Below are 18991 nucleotides of genomic sequence, written 5' to 3'. Positions count from 1 at the left end.
CTGGTGTCCCCAGAACCAAACTTCCCTCAGAGAGGACATGGCAGGGGTGGCTTGGATGCTGGAAGTCAGCAAGGAAGGGAGGCCCAGTTGCATGCACACATCAGTGTGGGCTCTCTGGTCTGGAGGCAGGCTTAGGAGCTAGGTGGGTTTCCCAAAGGTTTTTCTTGTGGTCCATCTTTACTGCCAGGCCTGACTCTGGCTCTGAAATCCTTCACCCAAGGATGGGACCTGACCACTGCTGGCCAACTTCCTGAGCTGCCCAGCAGTGCAGAGATGCCAACTGATGGCCATTTGGAGTGGAAGTTTCTGTGGAACAGTTGGTTTTGGTCAGCCCTGGGGGCTCTCCAAGTCTTCAGCTTAACCTGGAAGCAAGGTGGACAGTCAGAACCAGCCTTTGGCTCACAGGAAGTTTGTGGGAGCCTTTGTAGCTCAGACAGCATTTCCTTGGCATCAGTGCAGTGTCTGCAGGTCCTTAAAGCACAAGCACCACTCAGCCCCTTCCCTTCTCATTCAAGGCAAATAGACTTTGGATTGGGCTCTTAAAAATATTCTCTGCACAGCTCCTGGAGTTTGATTCATCCCCTTGAAACGATGAGATGGCAGCAGGGAGGGGATGGGGGGTTCAGGTGGGAGCTGAAGCTCCAACAGCCTAACACTGCTGATTTAATCTGTACCTCTGCATTGCCAAACCAGCAGATCCTTCTGGAAGAAGCAGGGCAAGGAAAGCAGCCACGAAGGGCCCTCCTCATCCTCTGTGCTGGCTGCACTGCAAGCCCTGAGTGCTGAGGGTGGTGCCATTGGCACGGCTGCGACGGCGCCTTCACTGCAGCAATAACAACCCCTGGACTCCACACAGGACGGGTCACTCACCTCTCTTGTGCATTTTCCTGATAGCACAAGCCAGAATTTATTGCAGGCATCCCACAACAGCTTTGGCACCTCCAGCCCCGTTTCTGACAGGAGGAACCAGCCTGCCTGGCAGCTCTTGCCTTGATGGAATGCACCTCCACTACACAGCTGCTGATTCCTGAAGGTGTCTCCGAGGCCAGATGTTCACCCTGGTGAGGCTTCTCTGGACTGCACTGCTTCCACAGAGTGGCATTAGCAGTCCTCGTGCTTCCCTGTGGTTTTCTATTTTGACAGGAACAACTCCTCATCCTGTAACTATGGAATGTAGCACTTTGTTAAATGGAAACATTGGGAAATAAAAAGCTGTCCATCATAGCTGACTTCAAGTGCCTCGTCTCCCTGACCTGTGGTTCATTCACTGTGTCTCAGGCAAAGCTGTGAAGTGATGCTTGGAAGACTTGAGTGCTGTGTTTCTTTCTCCAGGCTGCATGGTCAGTGCAAGGACTCAGGCTGGGCTTGCAGGGGTCATAGGGGCTGCGGGGAATCTCAGCCTGGGACTTTTTGGGTAGGATTTACCTGGAGGTAGGTGTTTGCCATAGGCTGTCATGAATAATACCCCAAAGTCCCTTGGTATGGTTTGCAGTGGCAGGAATGAGCCCCACAAGTGACATCTCTGTGCTTTCCAGGACATTTTTTCTTTCTGTTTTGTCCCTCTTTTTATTTGTCTGTGCCCAAAACTTCCAAGACCCCAGTAACAGGGTGGCTGCCTGCCCTCCTCCCATCTCCCTCCACTAACAAGAGCCAGCAAGAACTATTTGTCATTGTGTGGATTTTCTGTAATGGAAAATGGCTTGTTCAAAACAAGAAATTCCCAGGGAAATTGCTGCTTGGGGATTGCATGAACACATTCTTTGCTAATTGGTAGTTGCCAAAAACAATCTGTATATTCATGAAGCTGTTTGCTGCACTGCTGGCTTTTTCAAAAGAAAAAACAAGACCCTGCTGGAAGAAGATAAACAATGACAATGTTTCTTTTCCCCTAAGTTTATTTCCTAAGGAAATTGCTCTCTGTGATCTCACTGCCTCACTGTGAGCCCCTGTCCATCCGCTGGTCTCCTAATGTCTCTGACTCTGCCAACCAAGCCAGGGGCTTGTGAAAATGGGGGAGAGAGGAGAGACTGTAATAAAAAACACCAAGAAAAGTGTGTGTGGAGCTGTTTTGAGGCTGCAGAAGTCATGCATTTGCAGCTATTTTATGTGCTTTGATGGAGAGGATGAGCTGGGTGTCCTGGAAATCGTTGGGGTTCCTGCTCTCTGTGGGTTCCCTGGGGCTGAGCAAAGCACAGGATGAGTTTGGCACAGGGCTCAGCTTAGCTCAGTCACGAGCAGGACACTGTGCAGAGCAGCAGAAACAGCCCAGCTTTGGGATTGTTTTCATCAATGTATTTGGGAAGGACAAGCCAAAGGCATTCCCTGCGTGTTCTGGTGGTAAAGGCACACACCAGGATCTGTGCTGGGGGCCAGGCACAAAAAACCTCCTTTACTTTGAGGCAAATCTCATCCTCCCACTGTGAAACCCCCAACACATGTGGGGGTCACAAGCACTTCAAGGTTGGACCTCGTGGGCAGGATTTCAGTGCACAGGGATGTTCACTCTCAGTTTCCTTAAGGCGTGCAGGGGTTTCCCCTTTTCTTCCCCCAATGGTGATGCCATCCCAAGGAAACAGTTTGGGTCTCAGCCAGCAGCAGGGAGTCAGCAGAGATGTTCCCAGAAGAAACACTTCCTTTCTTAATGATAAGTGCTGGGCACCCCGTGCTCCACGTGGGAAAACCCAAGTTTTCCACCTGCCAGGCATTATGGTTTTTTCTGGTTTACTTTAAGCCTTTTTGACTTGGGTCTTAGTCTGATTTCCCGGTAAAAATCTCTTCCCAGAACGATGGAAATGTGCCATGCTCTCCTTCTGTCCAGAAAAAGCTTCTTAGCATCAGGATGGTTGCTGAAAGGCCACGTTCAGCAGAGCCTTGAAGTCCAAGCAGGAATATTCATGGGTGAGGGGGGGGTTGGTCTCTTCTCCCAAGTAATAAGCAACAGGACAAGGGGAAATGACTTCATGTTGCACATGGGGACGTTTAGGTTGGATATTAGGAAAAATTTCTTCACAGAAACAGTTGTAAAGCACTGGAAAAGGCTGCCCAGAGCAGTGGTGGAGTCCCCATCCCTGGAGGGATTTGAAAGCCATGTGGATGTGGCACTTGGGGACATGGGTCAGTGGTGGGCTTGGCAGTGCTGGGGGAATGGTTGGACTTGATCTCAGAGGTCTTGTCCAACCTTAGTGATTCTGCAGTTCTCTGACACTAAAAAGTTGCCAAAGACCTGAGCAGCTCCTGGCAGTGCTGGGCTGCTGCAGCTTCAGCATGGGGGCTGTGGAGGGACGTACATGGAGATTAATGGCAGCTTTTGACTGTCCCTTTCCAAAAATATCCCCAGAAAACTCCTGGGTCTTGCTCATGGTGCCTGAAGAGGAATGTTAACCTCTGTGTTGGGCCAGCATTCAGGAGCAGAGCCTTACTTGTACTAGTTTTCTGAATCTTTAATACAAAATAACTGGAAAGGGTGAACTACAGCCAATGAGGTTCTTCACTAAGGATTTCATTTCATCAGAGGCAGAGGAAATGGAAATGGGCAACAAAAGAGGCTGATGTTAACAGATTTTTTGTTCTTTAATGGAGGGAAAATTGGTAATGTGTTAAAAAAATTTAAATCCCTGCAGAAAATGTGATCTTACTCATATAAAAGGAAATTCAGAATTAATTCAAGAGTGTCTGCCGTAAATTTAAAACAACTTCCATTACACAAGCAAAGTCTCAATAATGAAAACATTTGCTAGCATCAGGCTGTAACCTGACCTGGGATTTGCAGTCAAAATGTTTAGATCACTGTGTTTAACTGTACTTTAGATCAAGAAGCTGAAAAATCCTTATTTTAAATAATTTTTCAACTAGATATTTTTTCATTTTTAGCTCTTTTCCCAAGGTTCATTCTTACTGGTCAATATGCCCTTTAAAAGTTATCGATTTGCCTCTGGAGATTGTCTGCCCATGGAGTTGTGTTTTATTCTTTCCATAACTTAATCTGCACTCATGGAAGCAATTTCAGGGTTTCTGATTTAATTTTTTCCCCCCAGATTATTTACACTTTGCATTTTTAATATTTAAAAAAAGCGAATAACAGTCTTCCATTCCACTGACTTATTGCATTACATTCCTGTCTGGTTAAATCTCACTTGGGTAGCAGCTGAAATTCAACTGAAATACCTAGAAATTGGATTTTTGTTACAAGAGCAGCAGCAGGGCTGCAGAATGGGAGCTGCACTCTTGCATGAACATCCAGGATGGGTTTGTGGTGACAAACAAGGTAATTTGGGCACAAGGAGCTGGGGGATTTGCTGGTGGGGTTGTAGTTTGTGAGATTAAATAATACACCAGCGATGTCAATCCTGCATCCCAGAGGGGTTTGGAGCTGCCCCACTTCAGCAGGATCAGGAGTGAAGAGTTAACTAGAAAAAAATTGATATTATATTCAAGACACAGCCATGGCCAAGGAGACCTGCATAAAAAATAGTCTGGTCTTGGGTTTAAAATGGAAAGGAGGGAGGTAGTAAAATGCATCACTGAATCCAGGCTGGAACGAGGGAAAGCTGTGCTGTGCCTCAGTGCTGGGCACATGGAATTTATTTATGGGCAGGAGGGTGCCAGGTGTGCAGCTCTTCTGGACAATGAGAAAGGGTGGCAGAGGTTTGTTGGGTGTTTTGTCCTTGCTGTAAGTGACAGAAAAGGTTTCCAAACCCACCATGGCTCAGGGGATCTGCCTGCTGGGCAGGAGGTCACTGCCACGGCGCTGCTGGAGGGGGATGCACGTGCTACAGAAGACTTTCCTCTACAACTGAAAGTGAAGAATGTGGTTTAATAGCATGAAAAACAATAGGCCAATCAAAGGATTTGGCTGCATGCAAGCTGTACAGCATCTATTAAAAACAAGTATTTAATTGGATATTTGTTATGCTGTCAGCATACTAGGCTTAAAAATATACAACTATTACCCTGAAACATCTGAGTGTAGAAAGGAGATGAGGCTGTGGAAATACTGAGCCAGAAGATACATGGGAGGATTTTTTTTTTTGGATAGCAGAGTACAGAAACAGGAAAAACATTATAATTTCACATTTACCTTATAACAAAGCAGTGGCAATGAGCCACACTGGGGTTTGTGGTGCTGAACAACATCCACAGGTATTTGGTGGCTCAAGGCACTGAAGGTGTAGGGTCTGCCAACATGCCATGATCCAGAGAGCGCTTTAGGCATGTTTAGGGAGTTGGGAAATCTATGGAACATTCTAAGAACCTGCACAAGACTCTCTTCTGGACACCCCAGCCTGACAGAGTCTGGAGCTAAAATCTCAGTGTGGATTGCTTGTGAGCTCTACTGCCATGGCAAACCCCGAGCCCTGACACTGGTGCTCATGAGAAAACCAGTTTGGGAATTTTCTGTGGAAGAGGGATCCCAGCTGACACTATGGAAATAAAATATTAGTGTGGTTTTATGGGCTGAACATTGGATCTGAAGAATGGTGAAGGAAAGGCTCTTCCTTACCTGGCTGTTCTTGAGGTTATAAACCCATGACCACTGCTTGTAAGACAAAATTGAAGCAAAAGATGTAATTCTGGGCCTAGTCAGCAGCAAATGAGAGTATAAGACACCAAAAATTGATGCAGTGGAGAAGGGAAGTGATCAGCCTGGATTTAGCAAGTGAACCTGAGCACTGGAAACGCTGCCAGTCCCAATGATCAATTAAAATCTGCATCCAGCAAACCCAGGGACATTGTCATGGAGCTGGCTGGCCCTGCCACGTTTCAGGCAGCAATGGGAGCATTTGCACAGCCATGCAACTACAAGAAGCACTGCAAGTGTGAAGTGGCTGGGCTGGGACACCTTCCACTAATTAAATTAAAGTTGATTTAATAGATGGGGAGGGCATGCCCTGGATAGATACAAGTACCTGACAGAGATTTGCTTCATGGCTGAGGATCCTGGCAGGTCTTGTGCTACATGGGAGGAAGGAAACGTGTATCAGGAGACAAAGGGATGTCTGCTTTCGAGAGAGCAGCAGGGCATGAGAAGCCAAGCCCTGGCTGGGACACTGGAGACACTGCCACAAGATTGCTGGGTGATCCACAAGCAAATTAATTTCATCAGCCTTGGTTTTCCCTTTTTTAAGAGGGCAAATGGCTCCCCTGACAGGCTCATGTCCATCTGCCCACGACAGTCAGTGCTGCAGGGTGTTTTTCCTATGTGGGAGTGCAGTGTCGGAAGAGAATGACGTTTTTCTCTGCAATTTGTTTCTTCCTCTCTGATACATTGGAGTGCCCAAAGACCAAAGCGAGCACAGATTAATTTTATTTTTTCCTAAAGCAAATAGCCAGCTCATCACAGGGTGGGTGAGGTGCAAAAAGCAGCACCTTCAGTCCCACACCTTCCTACTGCGCTTCCTCCTCTCTAAGGAGCTGAAGAAAGAGAGGAGACCCGGGCACAGCAGAGCCCATGATAATTTCTCCAAGTCCTTTTGCCCATTTGCCTCCACCCTGCAGATTACTTAGCATGAAGAAAGCAATTTTTTCCCTTTGATACTGAGAGCAGAGAGAAGGGTAATTGGAGCCTGGGAGGCTCAGTAGCTATTGAGCCATCTCAGCCCTCACAGGCCTCTGATGTGCTGTAAAACGCAGAGGGGAGTTACAATTACTACCTATTACTTGCCCTGGATGATGATTTATCTTGTAGCCACATGAAAGCAAAGTCTCTCTGATCTGGTTCTTTTTTCCACTCCCCCCCTGCACCTGATCAGGATGTATCGTATTTCAGATTAAAGGGATTTTCTTTGCCAGTGCTGAAGGAAAACCTGTGTGTGATGTTTGATTATTCTGTCCTTTAAAATAATATCCCCAATAAGAAGGGAGTTGTTGCTGTGCTGGTGTCCTGAGAAATTGGATGCTGAAGTGGATACCTGGAGCATCTCATGAAGTACCACACAGCAAATGGTTTAGTGGATGTTTTTTAAGCTCCTTTGGAGGGGGAATGATGATTCATTTGTTGAGGAGTGATCCAGGATGCAGGAAATGAGGCCTGAGTTTCTTCTGTTGCTGCAGATGCAACAGGAAAATGAATTACAGGCAGGACAACAGATTTGGTGGCTGCCCTGGGACATATTGCCTTTGGGATGCCAGAGTGTGAGAAATGTCACACAAGGTCAGAGCCCTTCACCTGTGTGCTTTGGCCAACAACTGGCACTGCAGGATGAGATCTAGGGAGCCCTGATGGATTAAAGGAGCTAAATGGGGATTGGTTTTATTTTTACTCAGGTGACTCCTCAAGAGCTGGCCCCTGAATTGCTTCTTGGGAACATGCAGCAGCCTCTCCTGCATGTCATCTCAGCCCTGTTATAGCATTATACCTCTGGAAATAGCCAAGATGTTCTAAACTTGACATTTTCCCTTCTTTTCATGGAATATAATAGCACATCACAGGCGTAGGCTGCATGAGAAACCCTCCTGGCAAGCGGCAGTGCCACTGATGGGGAGGATCGTGCCTGTGATGTCTCTTTGTCTGCTGCTCCCCTCCAACTCCTCTCTATTAACAGATGCTTTTCAAGGCAAAGAGAGAGGCTGTACATAACCCGAACTCCCACCGCTTCAAGGCAAATGAGGCCCTTTTCCTTCAGCAGCCTGTTGGAAGTGCAAGCCACAGACCTGCCAAGTCTCACACACAGAGCAGGGAGGGCTGATCTGCCTCTTGCTTCTCCTCCTGGCTCATCCAGCATCCTTCACTCCACTGCAGATTCAGCCGATTTGGGATCCACGGCGGTGTCGAGGCAGAGGGGAGGTGGTGGCCTGGTGAGTTCCCTTCATGAAACAGCTTTGGGTGGTGATGTGGTGTCATAAAATCACAAATCACAGAATGGCTTGGGTTGGAAAGGACCTTAAAGATCATCCAGTTCCATCCCCTGCCATGGGCAGGGCACCTTCCAATAGACCAAGTTGCTTCAAGCCCTGTCCAACCTGGCCTGGAACACTTTCAGGGGTGGGTCAGCCACAACTTTTCTGGGCAAGAAAATAATGGTTTCTGCTTTCGAGATGCTTGAGACGATCTGTAGGATCAGATGCAAGAGAGGGGAAAGGTCCCAGGAAAAAATAAAGGTGCTGGTCCAGCCTGGGTTTTATGTGCCACCCCAGGAGAGCTTCAGCCATGGGCCTGGAGAGCCCTGGTGTCACTCGGGCTGTGAGTGCTGTTTGTGCTTCAGGGCACAGAAAACACCTGGATCTGAACACGGATCAGAAGGTGCTGTTGAGGAGCCAGGAGCAGCTTGTCTCAATCAGAGATGCTCTCTTGCTCTCCTGGAGAAGCTCTCATTTGGGGTGGGGACATGGCAAAAGGATGTCACCAAACGCTGTCACGGCCACGAAGGCTGTTCATACTGTCCTTGCAGCCCATCTGTCAATTTGTGGTGGCTCCTGGTGAGGCTGGAGACTGAACCATTATTTTAATGGTCCATTTAAAAGCACAGAGTCCTTTCAAAAATAGCAGTGGCTGCAAATGAAATAATCTGCTGGATACAGGCATAAAGAGGCACATAACGGCCCATAAAGGGCATGATGTCCACCAGTAGCTCTGGAGTCCATAGATCAAATGCTGCTGTGACCTGCTCTGTTCTGACAGCTGAACATTCCTCTGAGAGGATGCATGTTACTTTTTTAAAATAGACATGGCTGTGCTTGCTCAGAAGGCAACAGGATTTTTTTGCTGCTCTTAAAAACCTGCCAAGTGCCAGGGGAGTCATCACTAGCTCTGAGCAGCAGCACAGCCTTACTCCAAAGACATTAAGCAGCAATGTTTCATGACTTTATTTAGCTGTATTTATGAAACACCTTTGCAGAGAGGAGGATCCACCCTGGGAGCATCTTTGCCCACCCTCCTATCACCTGCACAGCTTCCAGGATATGGTTTCTCCCAAGAATGGAACAGCATCTCCAGCACTGGCAGCTAATGAATGTCTGCTGGAGCACCCCCATGGACCCTCCACTGTTGTGCATTTGGACTAGGGAATTATCTGGGTAAGAAATAAGCCACCAGCCAACCTGAGAGCTTGTAGATTCTTCCTTTGATCTACTGCCAATCCTTGGATTGAGTGTTGGTGTTGCTTTCCCCCTGAAGGCAGGGGGAAAAAGGATAAAAAAAGGGAGACAGGGTTTGGTTCTGCTAAAGGAAGCAAGCTCGTGGCACCCTGAGCAGTGTAAATGGGGAGAGAAAAGGGTCTGCTCAAGTCCTTGGAGTGATTCAGAAGGACAATTCAGATGAATAAGGGCTACTCTGGGCTGTCCTGGAGGCTGCTCTGCATTATCTGAGCTGGTGCCATGTCCTGCAGATTGTAAAATATACTTTATTCAAGGTCTGTGCCTCTCCCTACTGCTCTCACCACTGGTCTGTGCCCCACTCCTGGTGCTGAGAGGGATTTTTAGAGGGTCCTTGTGGGCCCTGGTTTGGGGCACAAACAGCCCCTGGTCTCTGAGAGCTCAGTCAATATGTGCATTTTCCAAATGCACAGGGCATGGAAGCAATTTCTTTTTTACCCTAGAGAGCAACTGGTGCAGCAAGGTGTTGCAATTTCCCCTGGAATAATGCTTTGGGAAACCAACAGTTAGTGGGCTGTGGCAATTTTCTTTCTTTTTTGCTTTCTGGGTGATTGCTGAGCAGACCTAGAGAGGAAACTGCGGGAGGAGAGCCTTTGATCGGTATTTCCAAAGGAAACACAGTGCTGGGATCAAAACATCTCCAGCAAAGACTTTCCCTCCAGCTCCTCAGATCCTCATCCCACAGCTCTCACAGGTTACCCAGCCTGCTGAGTGACTAATTCCAGCTCCTCTCTGGAATTGCCTTGCCTGGAGACTATAGTTTAAAATGCTCCCAACTGTGGGAATTTCGCTGTAGCACTTTCCCTGATTCATGAGTAGAGATGCATATGGAAAGAAGCCCAAACCTTCTCTCCAAGACCACTCTCATCAGACCCTGGGCAGTATCAGACCCCTTCCAGACCCTGGGCACAGCCAGGAGGAGCTGGGAAGCTGCCAGGGACAAAGAAGGCAGTGCTGGCCTTGGCCAATGCTTGACCTCTCAAGTGCTTCTGCAGTTTTCCAGGGTTGTAACAGATCTCCTCACCCTTGTATGAATTCCTAGGAACTGTAGTTTCTCCACATTTCTTCAGGGCAAAGGAACCAGCACACGCTGGGGCTGCACATCCCTGGCGGGCTCTGGAAGTACAAGGTGAACTTAGCAATGGTGACAGAGCCTCAGTGTCTTTTGGAATTTGGGATTTCCACTTACAGACACTTCTGACTCCCTGGGATAAAGTGGCCTTGAACAGAAGGAACAGAGCATTATCTTTTCCAGGGGAACATATGGAAAAACTCAGTTCAGCTGGGACTGTGAGGCATTGGGCAGTCAGGAGCAGCAGAGGACTCGGGTATCAGAACTCTGTCAGTGCTGAGCTTCATCCAGGGTGACAGAAACAAACTGATCCATGGTTATGAGGGCAGATAAAGCAGGGAACTGCATTTTCATGGTTGAAGGTGTGGGGCCTCCTTACAGGGCCTACACAAGGTGAGTTTCTCTGTCCTGGGATGGCAAAGGGAATCCATGGAGAATGACAAGCTGCTGAGTGAACGTGTTGCAATTTCAAATCACCACTGAGGAGCCCAAACTGGATTATCATGGCAAGACAGAGCAGGCAGCAATTTTTTTGCACAGGATTGATTTCTGTAAGATGCAATCTTATGGATATCTTCTTTCTTTAGAATGATTGGAGATGCATCTTCTCTCCTGCTGGGATTTTACCATAAAAACTTCACCAAGTTTGTGGCATTACTCATGATTAATTTAGGTGAGGCGAAAGGAGAGGTGGCTGCAGCACTACCAACACATTTCCATTATGCAGCCTTAGGTCTCCAGTTGTTTATAATTAAAAGTCATACCATTATCCAGATTTTTCAGAGAGAGAAAGCGAGTCACATTTTGGTGAAAACCTTGTCAAAGTTCATTTGGCAGAGGTGGAAATAGCTCAAAGGGTTTGCAACAACACTGCAGCAGTTCATATGTGTGCAAAGACCAAGAATACCCAAATGTGAAATTAAATCACTAGTGTGAAGAACTGAAATTCAAGGAGTCATAGCAGTAAAAATCAATCAAGGATCAGCTTTATTCATATAGTAACTGGAACAGACATAAAATTGCAAACAGGTTCTTAGAAATGTTGTCCAGGGGTGGTTACATGCTGTGATGATTGATGGGTTGAATTCTTAATACTCCCTTTGGGTTTACTATAAGCTGCTCACACTTATTATAGATCTACTATATTTAATTTTGTTACCAAGTTAATTGTATTTTCCCTAAGAGCTCCAGTAGCCTGCTGTGTATTTCTGTGTCTTTCCCAATGAACTGCTCCACTTATTGGCTAATAACTGACTGTAAGAATTTTTCTTTATAAATGCAGACTCCTTAAATGTTCCTGATAAACGTGGTCTGCATAAGTATTCCTCTGGCTTCTCTTTCAGTTTGCCTTGCTCTGAGCACAGCAATACTTTGAGCTACTTAAAGGTTTAGTGCCCCTTTGTCATATTTACTATCAGCATCTGAACTGCAAATAGAAAAATGACTGGTTTGTAAAAGCCACTCTAATTGCTCCCAAATCTCCCTTAGTGCAAGTGAGTCTTGAGACAAAGGCTTAGAAGGACTGGTTTTGTCAAACTGTGCAGTGTAGCTTGGAAATATTAGGGAAATAGCCAGGGAAGCAAGGAAAAACAGCCTTTCAGTACCTAAAGGGGCTATGAGAGAGCTGAAGATGGACTTTTGACAAGGATCCTTGCTGGATCTGGCCTGGAGATCCAGTGGTTTATCCTTCCTTGACTACCCTTGTTCATGTAACCTCACCCTTTGCTGCCCAGGCTGCTGGAGTGGGTAATTAGATCTGAAATGAAAACCCATAATGGATATAAATCATCCTCTGCAGACCTACAAGGTGCTTACAAAGGAGAATAAACTTTTAAGGGAGCCTATAAACTTAGGTTTCTGTCCTGATTTTGGCTGGGAGAGAGTTAATTTCTTCTTAGTCCCTGGTACAGTGCTCTGCTTCGGATTCAGTACGAGAATACAAGGCTGGTTTTTTATTTTTCCCTGGTGATAGTAAGTGTCCCTTTGGGCAAGTCACTTTGGTATCCTCCATGGGGAGAAATCTCAGGGAGACAGGAGATCATCCTGAGGACATGCACGAGTTCTGGCAGCCTGTGAGGCTGAACCTGGAAACAGCTGGACAAAGTTCTGTGGCCTCTGCCATGCACTGTAAATGCACCTTTTGTTTCACAGCTGAGGAAGCCTGAGGCAAGAGGAGTTGAAACTTGGCCTAAAGTCACACTGGCAGCCAGACATTTCCCACGAGTCACAAATCATGGAAATTATTGTGATGCTTTCTAAGACTTTTGAATTTTTTTTCTGTTTAATCTTCCTTGAAGTACCAGTTAGGACATGATACTGAATGACAGGCATCTATTAAGGGTGTCATCACGGATCCTTCTCCTCAGGGTGGTTAAAAATGCAGAGAAAATGGTAAGTAAAGGATCTTTAGATACTAATGAAATGGTCAAATGCAAGATGACATTCAAAGGTAGTATATACAGAGGAATATATTCTTACAAAGCATTCATGAAGAGAAGCTCTAAGTTGGCTGCTACAATCCAGAAAAGAAATCTTAAAAGCTGTGGCAATACTTCCAGAGGTGCTCAAAAATGAAAACAGCATGGGAGGGCTATAAGTAAGAGCAGATAACAAATCAGAAACCCTCACTTGGCTTTTTCTGCACATCCGCAATGTGTCTGCATTAGGTTGTGGGCAGTGCTGCTCCCCCAGCTCAGAAAGGACATCTCAGATAAAACAAACTTGAAAAAGACACAGTGAAGGACATCAGAGATGGCCAAAGATATGGAACAATTTCTGTTTGAGGAAAAGGGAAGTAAATAAGACCATTCAGCCTGGAACAGAGATTAAAAGGGAGAGAATATGATAGAGTCGTGTAAAAGCAGCAGGAGCGTGGAGAAGGTTTAAGGGAGCAGTTCAACACTGTTTCTCATAATGAGACAAAGTGCCACCGTCAAGTGGTCAAGTGGGAGGTTTTAAAGCAGCAAAATAAATTTCCTTTTGCAATATGCATTTTAATGTGAGGAACTTAAGACCTCATTTATAGACATGCTACAGACATTCAGAAAAATCAGGGAAGAAAAGTTCTTTTAGATGCAGCTTAGCAATCATGGAAAAATGTCCTGCCACCTGTCTGAGGCATTTGGATGGGGATGGGATGAAGGACCCTATGAAACTGGTTATCTTTCTCCATTAATTGCAGCAGGAATGCAAAGATTCAATTTAGACTTAACAAGGACGTTTGGAACAGCTAAATGAAGGTGTGATAATTCTTCTCACCCTTTCTGACAAGTTCTCCTTGGAACTGACTTGCACAAGGCTTATAGGAAGATAAATCCTTTCAGGTACAAGGTGATGAGCTCAACTTGTGATCAAGTCAGCAAAAAGCTGGATTCTCTGGCTCAGTGTTGGAAAAGCACAGGAACACCAGCTGTTGTCCTGGAAAGACAAGAAGCAGATCCAGAAGGGAGCAGAGGAAGGTGGAGGGGTTCGGAGTGGATATGGCACAGGAGGAGGGAGAGCCCAGCCCTTTGGTACACAACTGGCATCGATTACTGCTGACACTGAAAAGGAATTACAAGTGCTTGAAAGCCACGAGTGTTCCCTCAGCTTCCATAATAATTCTGAGTATTACAGATTCCTCTGGGTTTGTTTTGATGTTTTTGTAATCTCTTAAGTAGCATTTTGAGGCTACTTTTCAAAGTGGTTGCTTGTATCGTGTTTGTTTTTGGTTGCTTTTTTTTTTTTAACACAGACATGATGTGTCATTGGCTGCACCACATAATTTTGGTCTGGTTTCCCTCCTGTATCTCACTGAGTGATGCTGTCCTAGAGGTTTTGGTCTCTCAGGTTCCGTTAAGGAGATTGATTTTTGCCCCAAGAAAGCAAAGCCTTTGTTAGTGTTCCATTGCCAAGCATCCCACGGCAAGGCAACCGAAAAAGGAGGAAGGATAAGCAAGTTTCTTATCCCCTGAGGTCAGTGATTATCAGTGATTTGTTTTGTGAGGTCCACTCAAACACCCACTAGGCTTGATTTGGGGATGTCTTGAGCTCTCCAAGCTCTCCAAGCTACCCCTGAAGACACTGAGAGCTGTGCCTTGAACACAGAAAGTGGTAAACCACAGTTAAATATCTGGAAAATTGGTACCTTTGTCTCTGCACCTACTTCCCTGTGTGTAAAATGAGGGCTTTTCATGCTAGTGGCATGTTGTGAAGCCTGAAAAGTGACTTTGTTTGCAAAATTCCCAGTTTCTCTTGGGGTGAGTGTCCCAGAAAAGTCCCACGGGGAATAATTCATGTTCAGTTCAGTGCAGAGGTTTGGTGCTCTGTGGGAAACAGGGGCTCAGCTCTCACACAGAGCATGGAAAAATAATGACTTGGTGTCTTGTCCCCACTGTGTCAGCAGCTCCAGGAGGCAAGAGACTGGCAGGAAAAATAGCGTACAGTAATTTCATGGAACGTGGGCTTGGATTTGGGAGGATAAGTAAAAGCCAGCTTTGAGGCTGTGCTACTTTTTAAGCGTTGGAGATGTGAGAGGGGATGTGTGTGGAAGGAAGGAAGGGGATGGCTCAGTGCCCAAGACAAGGGGGAAGAAGGGGATGAGGAGGAAGAGGCATCCTTTAAACTGGCATAAATAACATGACTTTGACATAAATAACACAGCTCTTAGAAGTGGGGCAGCTGCACAGGGAAGGTGGGGCTTGTCAGGGCTGCTTCATAACAGCAGGGTGGGTACCAGGAATCATTTCACAGGTGGTAAAAACCCAGCCAGCACAGTCCTGATGGGACAGGCAACCTGAAGTCTGGTGCTTCTGAACCTTTTAGTGCTTGGCCTTATAACCTTAACCTTAGCAGTTGCTGCTCTTGATATAATAAATTGAGAGTATCAACAGACATTTTAGATACTTATGACATCTCCTTGAAATGGAAACTGATTTATAGCACAACTGAAGAGCTCCCAGGGAGGTAATTTATTAAAAACAATTGAAAATGACTGCAAAGCCAGTTATTCTTCACACCAAGTGATAGGAAATGGTTATTACTTCTCCAAATTTCAACAGTATAATAGTCACAGCCCTGAGTTTAGTAAACTAATTTCTTTTAGAGATTATGCAAGCAAATGTGTCAGTTCCATGTTACACTTGAAACAGAAACCCAGCACTGCCCTGGCTGTCACAGGAGAAGGTTTCCTGCTCTAGAGCATGACTTCTGCCAAGTATCATATTAAAAAAATATAAAATAAAATAAAAAACCCTTCTACAAAACCAATGCTTTGTGGTACCCTTTCACATAGATCTCAGTGTCACCCCAAGTGCCATTTTTGTCATTGAAAAATGATGCTGCCAGCAGTGTTGGGTATGAATTGAGCATTTTTTCTTCCTGAGTAAAGAAAAATTCTGGAGTTTTTTTGTAAAGATAAAGACTCACATATGGCAAGAGGGAGCAGCAGAAAATTAATCACATCCAGACACTGAAAAACACTGTTCACAGTAAGTTGGAAAACAGCAAGAAGTGTTACAATTTAAAAGTAATATATTTAGCTAAAAACATTAACAGCTGGCTCTGTTCTTGATGAAAGCTTTCATAATTTATGTGATGAATAGCAATCAGTTTGGATGTTTTCTGGATCAGTATTTCAACATGACAGCTCATTCTGGCTGCACAATAGGTTGGTCTGTGCTGCCCTGTTAGAAACACAAGCCAAACTCTGATCACTGTGAAGACTGAAGACCCCATTTAAATGACTTTGGTGTAATGTGTGTGATCACTAAAGGAAGAACCACATTGCCATTTTCCTCCTGGCCCTGTAGTCACATTCAATTTTAAAGAGATGCGTGGCATTTGGCAAACATGAGATAAGGAGCTCTGTTATAAAAAAGAATATCAGATGGAATGGTTGCCTGGGGCCTGTTGGCAGTCTGGAAAGCTCTCTAAATAAAATAGCAGTAAGAAGGAGGAAATGAGATATCTACACTGGGATCCTACCTTTGAGGGCTGAAGCACAGAAAAGAACCAAGCAGCAGACTGGGAGATCTTGAAGGAAGAGATCTGGAGATCAATGTGAGTTTTGAAACGCTTACAGAAGCAGGAAATAATAGCAGTAGAAAAGTTTGGGTTGCAGCAGGTGTCTCTGTAGACACAGAAATAAATGTACAAATAGAAGAGCTCACACAGAAATTTCAGAGACAGCCATAAAATATTCTGGGAACAACCTGGATTTCATTAGAAAACTTTGCAAAAGAGATCTGTTGTGCCTCCCAAGCTTTCTCCTTGGACACACTGACAGATCTCCAAAGAGCAGGGCCGGGTCAGGTGCTGGAAAACAGCACTGGAAGAGCTTCACCTTTGGTACGAGGTAATGGCTGAAAAGTTGTACCAGCAGAGGGAGCGGGACACCAGATTTCTTTCCCTACGTGTCTAATCCAAGGAGTTTCCAGAGAGAAACCAGATTCTAAAACGTAGACTTCACCCACTGATCCTCTAGAGAAGGGGTCAGTTGATGGAGGTTTTCTCCCGTGGCTATGAAATAGCTGCAGAGGCAGAAGAATGAAGTCTCCAAATATGCTTTGGAGCAAAGATTAAGCAAAAAGCTCATGATATTTTTTCTTTTTTTTTTTTTTTTTTAGGGTACTGGTCAGACTCTTCCAGTTTTGTTTTTAATGTCCTTTCAAGAGACATCTCAGACTGCAGGCATATGAGATTCAGGAGTGAATACTCTGGGCAGTGGGGCTGCAGTATGTGATGAGACCTGGATAAGGACACTGGGTCAAGTTTCTGGGGTTCTTTGGGGGAAGGGGACTGGGCTCCTTTGGCAAGGACTTTGAGAATGATGCAGTGCTGCTGCAGGGGCTACATATGGAGCACCAGCAGCAGACCACAAGTCCTACACGTCCATTTGTGAGGCAGAAGAGAGTTCAGAGCGCTGGGCTGCAAACCTGGCATGAGGTCTGAGCCCAAAGAGGAGGCTGTGCAGGGCTCCAGCCAGATCTGTCACATGGCAGAGGTGCAAAAACGTGACAAAGCCGACTGGAGCACATCCAGGCAATCTGAATTCACGAGGTCCTTCTGCAGGGGGGCCAGGGATGTCAGTGCTGCTTGGCAATATGACAGAGCCAGCAGGCTGGGGCCGGGCAGGGAGGGCTGACTGCGATCTGCTTGACTTAGCCCAGCACGGCAGATGGAAAGCAAAGGATAAACATCAACCTCACCTCCACAGACAGTTCACGCCATAAAAACCTCATTCCCGAGAGCAAAAAGGCTCAGCTGGCAGCTGCACTGCTCCAAAGGGTGATGCACCATCCTCCTGAGGCTGACAGGGAAAGCAGAGCACAGATAAAGGTACCATTCCCAGCCTGGGAGCCTCTCTTTCTCCCATATTTATCTTCCTGACTGACCAGCATGTTTTGAAAGGAGATATGCACACACACAGACCAACCTGAGTGCTTGCCCCTGGCCTCTGTTGAGTTGTGCTGCCCTATCCCACTCCAGGTACAATTTGGATAACTCAGAACAGACAATCAGCAAATCCAGCGTTGGATACAGCAATCAGCCTGCTCTTCTGCATCCTGGAAGTGACTCAGGATGAGACATCCCAGCCTTCAGAAACACCAGGATGATGTTTTTTCCCAAGCCAAGTCACACAGGTGGTGTGTGACACCACCCTTAGTGGTGACACTGAGGGCTTAATTCACACAAAACTTCAGAGCAATTTTGGATGTGCTCTGATTCAGTCTTGGACATCAGAAGCTGAACCTCCATCCTTCTACAGCACACTGATCTGAAGGACCTGTGAAGGGCAGGGGACAGGACTCATTTTATTGCTGGGGCCAAGTCACATCACTTGTTTCCATCTCCATGTTTTGAGAGTGGAAGAGATCACTTTCCAACAGCACAAAATATGCCAGAAGGAAGGAGGCAGAGGGAGAGATCTTCCCTCTTGGCTTAACTGCCCAGAGGTGTGGAGCAGCCTAAAGGAATTGATCTGATGTAGGCAGGGAGAAGTGTGGGAAGGAAAAGCTGAGGATAATGTGTCACTGGGAACTCTGAGGAACCACAGAACGGATCTGAAGACACCAAAACCTTTGCAGTGATGATCAAGCCTCAGCCCATCAGCATCTTTCCTGTGTGCAAAGACAGCAAATCTCTGCCACCAGGAGGTAGTAGAGATTTTTGAGTTTTTTAATGCTACTTTCCATGAACTCTTTATCTCCTCAAAACACCATCTGGGAAATTTCATAGGTGCAGATGTGTCGAAAGAGCCAGGATTTTATCATTTGCAAGAAATCTGCCTCGTAAAAGTGCCCAATAGTGCAGATTTGTTGTGTGTGTTACATTGTGGGTCCTGCTGATGTCAAACGCCATTGAAAAACCATCACAGTCAGTCTCAGAAGAGATTTCTGACACCACATCATGAGCTCAGTATTGTCCTGACCACCAGCCATCCAGACACTTCCACGTCAGTGCATCTGCCTGGTCACTTCCAGCCTCCAGATCCAGGGGCAGGGATAAACACACAAAATCTTACCAGCTGCTCAAGAAACTGGTGTGGATTTCATCACAGCTGAGTCCTGACACACAGGGTTGAACTCCAGTTCCTCCTGAGTGACAGACTGTCCAGGGATCAATTCCTGGTTTGAATGGGAAGGGCAGGAAAGCAGTTCCTTGGAAATACCAACACAGATTTATTCCAAAAAGTACCTTGTGTCCTCTAGAGATAATGATTTAATTTTCCTATCCCTACCACTACAGTCAAACTGGAATCTGAAAATCCAGCAGACTTTGTCAATCTGAATTCTCACTACTCCCAAGAAAGATCTGCTGGTACACGTGGCCACAGCTCTCCTGAAAAGA

The sequence above is a fragment of the Corvus hawaiiensis genome, chromosome 6 (assembly GCF_020740725.1).
Source record: "Corvus hawaiiensis isolate bCorHaw1 chromosome 6, bCorHaw1.pri.cur, whole genome shotgun sequence".
NCBI classification, from domain to species: domain Eukaryota; kingdom Metazoa; phylum Chordata; class Aves; order Passeriformes; family Corvidae; genus Corvus; species Corvus hawaiiensis.
Note: the sequence above shows the minus strand (reverse complement) of the source record.